The sequence below is a fragment of the Pinus tabuliformis genome, chromosome 6, assembly GCF_031772625.1.
Source record: "Pinus tabuliformis cultivar Carrire ecotype Pingquan chromosome 6, CPIR1, whole genome shotgun sequence".
Taxonomy (NCBI): domain Eukaryota; kingdom Viridiplantae; phylum Streptophyta; class Pinopsida; order Pinales; family Pinaceae; genus Pinus; species Pinus tabuliformis.
Window position 1 is genome coordinate 788,814,234 of NC_142292.1, and position 14,602 is coordinate 788,828,835.

General features: G+C 34.0%; 1 pseudogene; it reads right to left on the reverse strand.

Annotated features, from left to right (window-relative positions):
* Positions 1–1,964: 1,964 nt before the first annotated feature.
* LOC149261120 (UNC93-like protein 1 pseudogene) lies at positions 1,965–3,490 on the reverse strand (annotated as a pseudogene).
* Between the last annotated feature and the right edge of the window lie 11,112 nt (positions 3,491–14,602).

A 14,602-nucleotide genomic window follows, 5' to 3' on the forward strand; every position in this document is an offset into this window, starting at 1 on the left:
ATTGCCCAAATTTATAGGAAACGTCAAGTTGGGAGCGACAGTAATATAATATATTAAAATTTAATATATATTAAAAATAAAAATAAAATAATTTATTTATTTCCATCAAAAACTTGCCAATCCAATTCCATCTGGCAAAGAAGCATGTAAAAGATTGAACTTTGAAATATTGCCAAAAAAAAATCAAAATATTAATCCATCAACAATTTCTCAGTCAAATTCCTTTCGAGCAAAGAAACATGCAAAACTCCCAAACTGGAAAAAATGTTGTTATTAAAGAATTATTAGGTGATTTCATGCAACACTATATGTTAATTCATTGGTTCAATTCTTCGCCCTTGATGTAACTTCACCAATATTATATATATTACATTTAATTATAATAAAGATAACAAAAAATAAAATATATATTAATAGTAATTAAAAAAAATTACAACTACAGAGTTTAAATCCAATGTTATTTTAAAAGCGTTTGTATAATAAAATTATAAATTTTCAAGTTAATATATATTTTATACTTAAATAAATATGAAAATTAAATTAAAAATTGTTTTTTTTCATAATATTTATATATCATATTTTCAACTATTTTTTTTCTTTAGGAGTCCATCTTTCGTCCATTCACCTCGGGCCATAATTATGGTTTTTCCAGTGGCCAAAAATCTTCCTAAATTCTTTTATATCCATCCGCCATTGGCATATATGAGGAGAATGAATAGCTTTCCAATGACAAAGAATAGAAGGGTTTTCCATAAAAAGGTTGTTTCTCTTAGTTCGAGACCCATATCGAAAACTAAACCCAGCCGCACATCCTTCCCTTGGCATAGTTCCATTAATTTAACGAGCACCCAAGCTGGCAACTTCAAATACACCTATGTTTGCACTTATTCATTGCATTGGAGCTCCCAAAACATCAAAAATTGGTTGCAGTGAAGCTCCCTAAAAGCTCCAGAGTACCCGTTGAAGCTTGGAGTGTTTGCAATCAACCCCCAAACTCCTAGAGCCGGGGAAGAGCTTGAGGTATGTGCTCTCCAATGCCTGGAACTGTACCCATGTAACTATGAAAATCTAAGTGGAATCTACACTTTTTCCTTTCTACTAGGATACATTTAGTAGAGTTATTTAATTGTCCTGAAATAATAATTATACACTTTTATATTTGAACCTTTCCCTGAGGAGTGCAACCATTCATAATTATTAATTATATATATATTTAAGGATGCATTTGTGCTGGTGATTCTATTTCCTCTCTTATGATGGTCTCCTCATCTATAAATAATGATTATACACTCTTGTATTTGAACCTTTCCATGAGGATTTCAATTATTCATAATTATATATCGATTTAAGGATGCATCTGTGTTAGTGATTCTATTTCCTCTCTTATGATGGTCTCCTCATGTATAAATAATGATTATACACTCTTGTATTTGAACCTTTCCATGAGGATTTCAATTATTCATAATTATATATCGATTTAAGGATGCATATGTGTTAGTGATTCTATTTGCTCTTTTATGATTGTCTCCTCATCTATACTCAATTGTTTGAAATGCCAAACTTGTCAAACAAGTTACCAGAATGACCATTTTTACAGAATCTAGCAAATCTGTGTCATTACATCCCAATTGTTGAATAACCCAGACTTGTTCGATTGCTACCATAGCGAAAAGAAGAAGACTAAGGGAAAAAAAAAAAACTAGATTCAAATTCTAGATTGTATCCCAGAGCAAAGTCTATTTTCATGGAATGCAATAATAGCTTGTTATCCCAAAACATATTTTCATGGAATGCAATAATAGCTTGTTATCCCAAAACATAACAATTTTTAGCCTGAAGCAAAGTCAGCGCAAATGTTTTTGGAGACTATATCCAATAAAGCAAACATTATTTATTCAAGGGCACTTTTTCAAGAAGAAACCAAGGCCCAGAACAAAAAAAAAAAATCCCAACAAACCCTACAGTACACCATGACAGATGTAAAACCATTAATTACCAAGGGTTCCAACCCAAGGGAATGCTGTCAAAACATAGCGTTCTTTACAAAACATCTGTCAAGGTAGATAACTGTTTCCTTTCAGCTTGACACTTGGTTCGCTTCAGCTTGGAAGTCTGCTTGGGGTTCAGGGGAAGTAGCAGTCTCACCATCATCTACAGCCAAGGCAATGAGGATAATCAAAAACGGGTAGCTGATTGTAACAAGACTCCAGTTGATTACGAGCTCCTCCAGCAGAGAAACACTCTGCGTGTCCATAGCCCAACCCACCGCTTGTCCTGCACTCTGCACGGCTTTGAAGAGAGCACTGTATCTGCTCAGAATATGGGAGTCATCTGCCAAAGCTCCGATCGTCCAATAACACAGAGTCTGGAACATGGCGTCCAGTAATCCATAGCTGAAATATAAAACGAATGGCCCTGCAAAAGCAGCGCCAGAGTCCCTTAGATCGAGCAGCTGCAAGGGCTTATCTCTGCTATATCTCAGCTGATTGGCGAGACCACCTCCCCAGATAGCAGTCCCCAGTACTGCAACGATGGCCACGCCAAGAAGCCCTCTTTTCTTCCTGCTCAGGAAACTAAAATCAAGAACCTGCCCAATTATCACAGACCCTAACATCTGAGAACCCCAGAAAGAAACATTGTTGAACCCTCTGGTCCTCACTGTAAAATTCTTGCCATTAACGTTGTTGAATACATAAGTGTAAAAGAACTTGCTGGCCCATGCAGCAGGGAAGAGCAGCATCATCTTCCAGTTGGCGAATAGCTTGAGAACCTCCCTGGCCTCTGTGCTAACGTTGGAGTATTTACGCAGAGTCGGCATGCTGCCATCGCTCCTGACTACTTTGTTGGGTGGAAGCAACGCCAGACTCAGAACAGCCCCAGAGGCCATGAAACACATGTAGGCTATATAGGTGCCGTCGTTAACAGACGCGGCTTTGCTGTGATAATTCAATATAAAGGGAATGAAACCGCCTACGACTCCTCCCAGATTGTATATAACCCAGAAGAGAGAAATGTATCTGCCTTTAGTGCCCTCGGTGGGATACGAGGTCATGATCGAACCCTGTCCGGCCCAGAGCAGTCCACCTCCGACGCCCGCAAACAAACCTGCAATAATAGGAAAAGTTTCATTATGGTGATGACTGTAGTAGAGAAAAGAACCGACGAAGGGAGCACTAGCGCAGCAGCCTGCGAACATGGTCACGCGAGGACCGAGGATGTTGTAAATTCCGCCCGCGAAAATGCCGAAGACTGCAAAGGTCGCGTAAACGGCAGTGTTGGCATCGTTGGAGGCCTGGTCATTCTCCTGCCCGCTTCCGCCCAATCCAGCGAGGGCGTTGATCATGCCCGCGACGCAGAAGCAGATCAGAGATATCAGAAGCATCTGAGTGACGGGGGAATTGTAGCGGAACCATTTGGAATGAGAAACCTTCTCACGGGGTCCCTCTTCTTCATCACGATTACCATTCCTCATCGGAAGATTTCGAGGCAGCCCTATAATCCCAAATCCAAATAACTTACAGATTTTTGTGCTTTAAGGATGGGCTTTGAGAGCTAAAATCAGTATTTCTGTGCAGCCCAACTTCGGACATTTGTGGGAATTATTGATTTATGAGCAGCCCGCCTTTAATAGGAAATGGACAACCCAGACTTTTGAATCCTTTCTATTCGCTGTAATGGATTAAGAGATGTAGGGATTAGTCTGCCATCGCACAAGTAAAGAGAAAAGCAACGTCCGGAAGTTGCGTATGCAATTTCCAATATTTGACATCACATTCTACGTATAGCCCAAATCGCTATCATACATTCAAATTCCCACTTGTATTGTATTGTTGTATTGTATTAGGTCACGTTGGAATTTCAATAAAAAATTTGACGGCCTTGTGCCCAAATCGCTATCATACATTCAAATTCCCACTTGTATTGTATAGTTGTATTGTATTAGGTCACGTTGGAATTTCAATAAAAAAATTTGACGGCCTTGTAAAATTTCAAATTAAATTAGGTTCTACGATTTCGAAAAAAAACTTTAAAAATGTTATAAAAACAAACAAATCACTCCATAAAAGACAAACAATTGGTTAGTAAAATTCAATAAAAATTTTTGAGAATTTTGTAAAATTTCAAACTAAGTTAGTTTGTACTTTGTCTAGTTTGGTTTTTTTTTTGGGCAAATAGTGAAATTCGGTGATGTAAATTTCAATGAATTAAATTTTTTTTAAACTTGAAATTTAAAGGAGTTGTTTTTAGTGTGATTTTTTGGAGATTCCGGTGACCGCCGAAAAAATTGAGGTTAAATCTTGATTTGTATTATTTAAAATAGGTTTTTAACTGCATATTTGGATTCAGCACCGTGAAAAACCCCTGGGACCCTTTGATTGTGCAAAATTTCAATAAATTGCTACTGGATTTTGATTGGAAAAACCCACCGGAAAAACTTTCAAAAAGTCTCTTTAAAGACAACTCAGAAATTCAAATAGTGAAATTCGGTGATGTAAATTTCGATGAAATAAAGTTTTTAAAAAATTGAAATTATATAAGTGAATCTTTTTATATTTATTCATATTGGCAGAGATTTTTGGAAGAGAATTGTGCAATGGATTTTTTATTTCTGGAATGTTTCAGATGGTTATTTCATCTATCACTAGAGAAAAAAGCTCTATCCACGAAATTCTTTGATCTTTGATGATGGATGGAGTAACTATCTAAAAATTAGACATATAAAATATTTCACTAGAGACCAAAGCTCCATCTACAAAACTCTTTGGTCCTTGATGATGGATGGAGTAGCCATCCAAAATATCAAAAATCCATTACATAGTTCGCTTTTAGAAATCTCACTAGAGACCAAAGCTCTATCCACGAAATTCTTTGATCTTTGATGATCGATGGAGTAACCATCTAAAAATTAGACATATAAAAAATTTCACTAGAGACCAAAGCCCCGTCTACAAAACTCTTTGGCCCCTGATGATGGATGGAGTAACCATCGAAAAATTGGACATATCAAAAATCCATTACATAGTTAGCTTTTAGAAATCTCTAACAAATTGAAATTATATATTTTTTTATAAATTTAATAATTTAAAGTTATTATTTCCATAATCATTTTTACTGAAATTTAATAAAATTATATATAAATAAATATAAAATATTTAAACTCCAATTTTTAAACATTTAATTATATATATGTAATTTTAATTATTCCTTTATTAAATAAAATTGATTATAAAAATAAAAAATCAATAAATAATATTGAAATGGTGTTTATTAAAATAACTCTAAAGCTATCATAACTTTAGTTTTACCAAGCATTGAGACAGATCAAATGTGTCACTATGCATATCTAGAGATCTAATCCCTCCCAAATCATGGTAGATGTACACACTAATAAAATGCTTAAACACTAAGATTTTTTTTTTTTCATCCATATTATATTCTAAAATAGAAAACATATATCCATTTTTATTATAATATTTTTTTATATGTTATAATCAACTCCAAGGGTGGGATTGTTGGAATAAGCAACTTTATATTAGCAAAAAAAATTGTACATAGGTTACATGCAAAAAATTTCGGTGAGTCCGGGCTCCGAGGCCCCACTAATAAGAGCTTGATGAGGACCATTTGCCCCAAAAAGTGGAAACTAGATAGTTTGCTAAGGAGGGAACAATCTGATATACATTCATTGTCCAAGGAAAAATCCAAAGCATAGATAGGTTACATAAGCCTTCTATGAAAGTGACTGCATATGCGGCGAACCGTACACATGCTACTATGGGAACAAAGGAAAAGAAAGCAAGTAAAACAAACTAGTGAACCTTCTCATTCTATGTGCTTGCCCTTTGAACCTGAAAGAGATGGTGTCGCATGACTAACAACAACTTCAACATTTCTCGTGATGCCAAAGGGACCTACATCTGGAATTTCCTCCATAATGGAGCAACTAAAGGGGTTGGGGCATGGAGGATAGGGTACCGTGTCAATGAGTTGAACACCATTGTTGCAGAGTGGTTGCTAGCTACTCTGCTTAGCAACAAATTGTTGATTTGGAGGACCTTGGTCAGACGAGCCGATGCCATGACCATCCCTAGATGATAGAGGGAGAAGAAGAGATAGGTTGTTGAGAAGGATGTAAGCAGAACAACATTTCTAGAGAGCTTAAAGATGTGGAGGTATCAGGAATAAGAGGAAAATCTATGTCAATGGTTCTAGACAGGTGGCGAAGCAAGCTTCAGTTATGGCTAATTTATGCATTTGATTCTGCTACCCTTCTTTTGGCTCTAGCACATGCTCATTCCAACTTCCAGAGATGACATGCCAATAAATACATTATTGCCTAGTGCCCATCAAGTCTTTTATGCTCCTCCACTTCCATGGTGAAAACACTGTGTTTGATGTGTTTATGAATGTCTGGATCAAAAAATTCCATGTGGTCTCCCAGCTAGGGAGCACTCAGTGGGCGCCCATGCCCTTTACAACCATGACAAGTGTGTCCTCGCTCTCTTAGCATGTTGCCCATCTGAGGAGTTGTAAGATCTATAGAACGAGGTTGGACTGCATAGGATGTGGGAGAAAAGGTAAACATGATTCTTTTCTGTTCGAGTTGCAATATGTTGCAATAAATGGAGGGACCACTCAGTAGGTACAAAGGCATGAGAATGTTCAGTAATTGAAACATTAAAACCGACAGGTGGGCGATCATCAAGTAGATGTGGAGGATTCAGAAGGGATAGGCTATAATGCCTTGAGGTTAGATTACATGGTTTAAAACATTTAAGTAGGGGTGTTAGATGGAACTGAATGTAATTGCAGGTGTGGGTGGTGTCTTTCCCAAGATATTGGGGTGTGATTAACTAGGAGACACTCAGGGTTAGTTGATGAAGGTCCTTTTCGACAATGTGGTTGCAATGGAGAGACCATGCAACTATGGTTGGGGAGGACATAGACTAGTTCTTACATTTCACTTGTTCTTCCACTCCCCTTATTTCAAGAAAGCATGTTGGCGGATTAGCTTTTTGCCTTGTGATGGAAAAGATAGTAGTCTCCTTTCGAGAGAACAAATATGCTAATTGTAGCATGTTGTGATCTAGTCTCCAGCTGATGGAACATTTGCAGGAAGGAATGTCATTGAGAAGCTTATTTGTTACTTGGATGATGATATTATAGTTCCCTTGAACTATTAGAATAAATAGGCGGTCTCTCTTTGCTATGCGAAGTCCCTGGATCAATGCTTCAAGCTCAACTGTGATATTTCTATCACAACAAAGGTATCCCTTGTATATATTGATGACCATTTGTGATCGCGAATGACCCCTCCAATTCTAACATCCCTCAAGTTTCCTTTGGAAGCTCCATTAAAGTTAAGTTTGAAATGATTGAATGAAGGAGGCTTCCATACATCAATAGAGGAAATTGTTGTGCAACATCATGAGGATGCTTCCCAAGTCCTGAATACCTTAAGACTCCACCATGCTAGGATCTCCCACTTTAATGGAGGAACTTGGAGTTCTTTATTATCAAAATGTGAAAGGCCCAAAGTCTCCTCAATATGGTTATGGAAGAGATTCCAAATTCTCTATGGAGTTTTATGCTTATTATTGAATATTCTTTGGTTTCTCTCTTTCCAAATTTCCCAAGTTAAGAGACTTGGAGTAATGGTCCAAATATCATTAAGGATGGGACTTTGGAAGGGATTTTTGGCCTAGTTTTTGATGCATTGGGTGATGTTTCCCTACTTCTAATTGAAGTGTTGGAAATCATGTGCTAGCTTACTCCATAAGCTGTTTGTAATAGTGTAAGAGCCAAATAGGGTATTTATTGTCTATTGTTGGGATTTGTGCATGCAAAACCGAGAGGGGCCTTGAAAGAACCTTTTCAAAAGGTTGTCCCAAGTGAGGGTTGAAAATATGACCTTGAAAGAACCTTTTCAAAAGGTTGTCGCAAGTGAGGGTTCAAAGTATGATGAGGAGCCAATTGAAAGTTTTCACTTTTGGCCAAGTGTGTATGAACCATAGGTCTCTCTAGAAAGGGTATGGGTTTGGTTGTCTATCCTGAGTTGGGATGTGGTATGCCTCCTTGATTGAAAAAGATTTGAGGTTGTTGTAGCCCCATCTAAGGATATCTAAACCTTCTTTCTGCCTTATGGATCTTTGATAGGGAGCTTGTTGAAGGAAGTCTCTATTCTTATAAATGAATTTTATAAATAATATTGAGGAAGTTATTAAAATTGGAATAATCACAAATCTCTAAGAAAATGGTGGTTGGGGATCCACGTCGCACTAATCTATTTTTTTTAATTTATTAAAAGTAATGGAGCATTTTGCTGAATAAAATTTTCTTGTATATAAATGAATGTTATAAATAATAATGAGTAACTTATTAGAATTGGCATAATTTCAACATGGAGGAACTTATTAGAATTAGAATAATCTTAAATCCCTAGGAAATTGGTGGGTGGGGAGCGATTTGGCCTGAATCTAATTTTTTAAATTTATTAGAAATAATGGACCATTATGCTAAATAAAATTTGGTTATATATAAATCAATATTATAAATAATAATGAGAAACTTATTAGAATTGGAGGAATTTCAAATCCCTAAAAAATTGGCAAATGGGGAGGCACATGGCATGAATCTAATTTTTAAAATTTATTAAAATTCAACCATGCCATTAACAGTGAATCTAGACCCTTAATTAAAAAAGCAAGTCAACAAACCTTCCTCCATAAAAAATTCATATATATACACCTATAACCAAAATAGAAATATAAAACTAATCACAAATAAAATAAAACTATTTATACATTAATTAGAACCATTAACATTATAACCTAAAAACATTAAATCTAAACTAAATAATTGAAAATTAATTAAAAATAAAAACACACCAAAAATTTATCTACTTATTATTTCACCCCATAAAATATATATATGTGTTTTATATTCTAAGTTTGTCCGTCATGCGATTATGATATTGAGCGAGGTATACGATCGGAGCGTTCGAATATTTGTTCACTCGATTCTTTGCACGTTAAATAAAAAAAGTCATCCAATAAAAAGAAAGCGATATGGTTATGTTTCAAGACAGGAACGCAAAGACTATTCATTTAGAGGTATAAAAAATAATTTAACGTAACAAAATGCAAGAAATAATATTTAATTTTAACGTTCAGAAAATATAAATTATTTTGTTGAATAATATTTGTTTATATACTAATGATGTTATAAATGATAATGAAAAAGTTATTAGAATTGGTATAATTACAATATGGAAGAATTATTAGAATTGAAATAATTTGAAATTTTTATGAAATTGATTCGGGAGTTATTTGGTACCAACCTATTTTTTTTTAATTTATTAAAAGTAATGGACCATTTTGCTAAATAAATTTTCCTTATATAAATGAATATTATAAATAAGGCAGAATAGCTACCATTCCCTACCACTTAGTTTAATAAAATATTTTAATGTCACGATGCGTTGTATATACTCCAAACAATAATAAAATTGTAAAATGAGTTATATGAATATTTGTTTAATATTTTTTTTATTATTTTTTAATATAATTAAACTTTTTTTGGTAGATAAAAGTTATATATATATATATATATATATATATATATATATGACATTGAAGAGAATAATAACAAGTTAACAAAAGAATAATAACAAGTTAATAATTATTTATTTAATATTGAATGATGACAATTTTTTTTATATAACGCTCATATTATAGTACACATGTCATGTCACTAGAGTATAGATTGCTTTAAGAGTTGTACAAATCGTACACATGTTAGTTTTATATATTTTTCCAATTTTTTTTTTAATTAAAAAATAAAACCATAAAAATGGTCTATTCAATACTTTACACGAATAAGAAAATGGAATTTTTGAATTTAATCACAAACCATTTGTGTTAACGGATTTTTGAATTTAATTACAAACCATTTCTCTTAACGGTACACAGAAATTAATATATAATGTTATTTTTCCAATTATTTATATTTATTGTACATAGTAATTAGTAATATAGTACATACTAATTAATAATAGAGTACATAAAAGTCAATTCTAGTCATTATTACACAATAAGAGAGGGGACATTTCAACCAATCATATTTGAGATAAATAGAAATAATTTTTATTTAAAAATAATATATTTAATTTCATAATGTTAAACATTGGATAGATTTAATTTTTTTAAATCAAAGCAAAACTAATAGCAAGTAAATGACTAGTTGCAGGGATAATAATAATGAGCAACATATTAGAATTAGAAGAATTTAAAATCCCTAGGAAGCTCGTAGGTGGGGAGGCACACTGGACGAATCTAAATTTTAAATTTATTAAAAGTCAATGCAAGTTAACTAAAAACTGTAAGAAATAATGTGATCCAATAAAAAATTATAAAAAATAATTCAAGGTAAAAAAAACTGGAAGAAATAATATGCAATTTTAGTGTTCACAAAACATGGACCATTTTGTTGAATAAAATTTGCTTAGATAATAATGAAATTTATAAATAATAATGAGAAACTTATTAGAATTGGAATAATCTTAAATCCCTAAGAAATTGGTGGGTGGTTTAAAATTTGTTAAAAATACCACCATTGTGCTAAATAAAATTTGGTTATATATAAATGAATGTTATAAATAATAATGAGCAACTTATTAGAATTAGAAGAATTTCAAATTCGTAGAAAATTGTTAGGCGCAGGGGAACATGACACGAATCTAATTTTTTAAATTTATTAAAAGCCAATGTAACTTAACTAACTTTTTAATACATTACAGTAATTGATAGACATAAAGAAGAAGCATACCCTTGACAATCAATCTAGATCCTCAATTAAAAAAAACCAACAAATCTCCCTCCATACAAAATTTATATATATACACTTCTCAACAAAATAGAAATATAAAACTAATCATAAGTAACATAAAACTATTTATAAAGTATTTTTTTAGGCTTCTGCGATCAGTGCTTTGTTGATGGGTCCAGTATGAAAATTGGATGAAACTTGGCCTTCAGATTGTGGCATTCTGTTCCAGGAGTATCCAATCTGAAAAGTCATGAAACGTGGTCCCTGGTGGAAGAGTGGAGTTTTTCTATAGGCTAGCACCTACGTACTAGTAAACGTATTGGCTAGTACAAGAGCTAGAGGGTTGTAGCTCCCTTCCAGCAGTAGCTGGAGAACGAGAGAAGGTTGTAGACTTTTGCAGGTGGGTGGCTGCATACTAGTATGAGTATGCACCAGTACAATAGTGTAAACAAATTTTCTTATTATTAAAAGAAGACAGAGACGACAGGAGCAGGTGGTATTTACCCACATTGGGTTTCCACCTCATATCTTGGTGTTTATGTGTGTTCCTTATGTGTGATGCTTTATTCTACTTTTATTGCACTGTCTAATAAATATTTGATATACTAGTTAAAGCTCAATACATGATAAATTGTTTAAATCAAAAGTTCTCTGCATATACATTGGTTGCTTAAAGTACAGTAGCGTATACATGCTAGTTTACTTAGCTGAAGTAGCATATATAAATATATTTGGGAAATAAAATTATTGATCTGATAAAACTGATTCACCCACCTCACAATATTATTTCCAACACAACAAAATTATGTGACACACGATCTTGAGTTGGAAACAATCATTCATGCATTAAATATGTGAAGACACTATGTTCTTTGCAGGAGGTTTGTATTGATGAGTGATTGATGTAAATTTCAATGAATTAAAGTTTTTAAAAACATGAAATTCAAAGGAGTTGTCTTTAGTGCAACTTTTTGGAGATTCCGGTGACGGAATCCGACAGAAAAAATTGAGGTTAAATCTAAATTTGTATTATTTAAAATTGTTTTTTAACTGCATATTTGGATTTAGCACCCTGAAAAACCCCTGGGACGCTTTGATTGTGCAGAAATTCGCTATCAAACTTGTGATTTCAATAAATTGCTACCAGATTTTGATTGGAAAAACCCACCGGAAAAGATTTCAAAAAGTCTCTTTAAAGACAACTCCGAAATTCAAATAGTGAAATTCAGTGATGTAAATTTCGATGAATTAAAATTTTTAAAAACTTGAAATTATATAAGTGAATATTTTTATATTTATTCATATTGCCAGAGATTTTTGGAAGAGAATTGTGCAATGGATTTTTGATTTCTAGAATGTTATAGATGGTTATTTCATTTATCACTAGAGACCAAAGCTCTATCCATGAAATTCTTTAATCTTTGATGATGGATGGAGTAACCATCTAAAAGTTAGACTTATAAAAAATTTCACTAGAGACCAAAGCTCCATCTACAAAACTCTTTGGTCCTTGATGATGGATGGAGTAGCCATCGAAAATATCAAAAATCCATTACATAGTTCGCTTTTAGAAATCTCACTAGAGACCAAAGGTCCACCTACAAAACTCTTTGGCCCCTGATGATGGATGGAGTAACCATCGAAAAGTTGGACATATCAAAAATCCATTACATAGTTAGCTTTTAGAAATCTCTAACAAATTGAAATTATATATCTTTATAAATTTAATAATTTAAAGTTATTATTTCCATAATTAGTTTTACTAAAATTAATAAAATTATATATAAATAAATATAAAATATTTAAACTCTAATTTTTAAACATTTAATTAATATATGTAATTTTAATTATTCCTTTATTAAATAAACTTGATTATAAAATTAAATTATAAAAATAAAAAATCAATAAATAATATTGAAATGGTGTTTATTAAAATAACTCTAAAGATATCATAACTTTAGTTCTACCAAGCATTGAGACAGATCAAATGTGTCACTATGCATATCTAGAGATCTAATCCCTCTCAAATCATGGTAGATGTGCACATTAATAAAATGCTTAAACACTAAGATTTTTTTTTTCATCCATATTATATTCTAAAATAGAAAACATATATCCATTTTTATTATAATATTTTTTAATATGTTATATTCAACTCCAAGGGTGGGATTGTTGGAATAAACAACTTTATATTAGCAAAACAATTGTACATAGGTTACATGCAAAAAATTTCGGTGAGTCCGGGCTCCGAGGCCCCACTAATAAGAGCTTGATGAGGACCTTTTCCCCCAAAAAGTGGAAACTAGATAGTTTGTTAAGGAGGGAACAATCTGATATACATTCATTGTCCAAGGAAAAATCCAAAGCATAGATAGGTTACATAAGCCTTCTACAAAAGTGACTGCATATGCGGCGAACCGTACACATGCTACTATGGGAACAAAGGAAAAAAAAAGCAAGTAAAACAAACTAGTGAACCTTCTCATTCTATGTGCTTGCCCTTTGAACATGAAAGAAATGGTGTCGCATGACTACAACTTCAACATTTCTCGTGATGCCAAAGGGACCTACATCTGGAATTTCCTCCATAATGGAGCAACTAAAGGGGTTGGGGCATGGAGGATAGGGTACCGTGTCAATGAGTTGAACACCATTGTTGCAGAGTGGTTGCTAGCTACTCCCCTTAGCAGCAAATTGTTGATTTGGAGGACCTTGGTCAGACGAGCCGATGCCATTACCATCCCTAGATGATAGAGGGAGAAGAAGAGATAGGTTGTTGAGAAGTATGTAAGCAGAACAACATTTCTAGAGAGCTTAAAGATGTGGAGGTACCAAGAATAAGAGGAAAATCTATGCCAATGGTTCTAGAGAGGTGGCGAAGCAAGCTTCAGTTATGGCTAATTTATGCATTTGATTCTACTACCCTTCTTTTGGCTCTAGCACATGCTCATACCAACTTCCAAAGATGACATGCCAATAAATACATTATTGCCTAGTGCCCATCAAGTCTTTTATGCTCCTCCACTTCCATGGTGAAACATCGTGTTTGATGTGTTTAGGAATGTCTGAATCAAATAATTCCATGTGGTCTCCCAGCTAGGGAGCACTTGGTGGGCGCCCATGCCCTTTACAACCATGAAAAGTGTGTCCTCACTCTCTTAGCATGGTGCCCATTTGAGGAGTTGTAAGATCTATAGAACGAGCTTGGACTGCATAGGATGTGGGAGAAAAGGTAAACATGATTCTTTTATGTTCGAGTTGCAATATGTTGCAATAAATAGAGGGACCACTCAGTAGGTACAAAGGCATGAGAATGTTTAGTAATTGAAAAATTAAAACCGACAGGAGGGCGATCATCAAGTAGATGTGGAGGACTCGGAAGGGATGGGCTATAATTCCTTGAGGTTAGATTACATGGTTTAAAACATTTAAGTAGGGGTGTTAGATGGAAGTGAATGTCATGACAGGTGTGGGTGGTGTCTTTCCCAAGATATTGGGGTGTGATTAACTAGGAGACACTCGGAGCTAGTTGATGAAGGCTCTAATCGACAATGTGGTTGCAATGGAGAGACCATGCAACTATGGTTGGGGAGGACATAAACTAGTTCTTACATTTCACTTGTTCTTCCACTCCCCTTATTTCAGGAAAGCATGTTGGCGAATTAGTTTTTTGCCTTGTGTGGGAAAAGATAATAGTCTCCTTTTGAGAGAACAAATATGCTAATTGTAGCATGTTGTGATCTAGTCTCCAGCTGATGGAACATTTGCAGGAAGG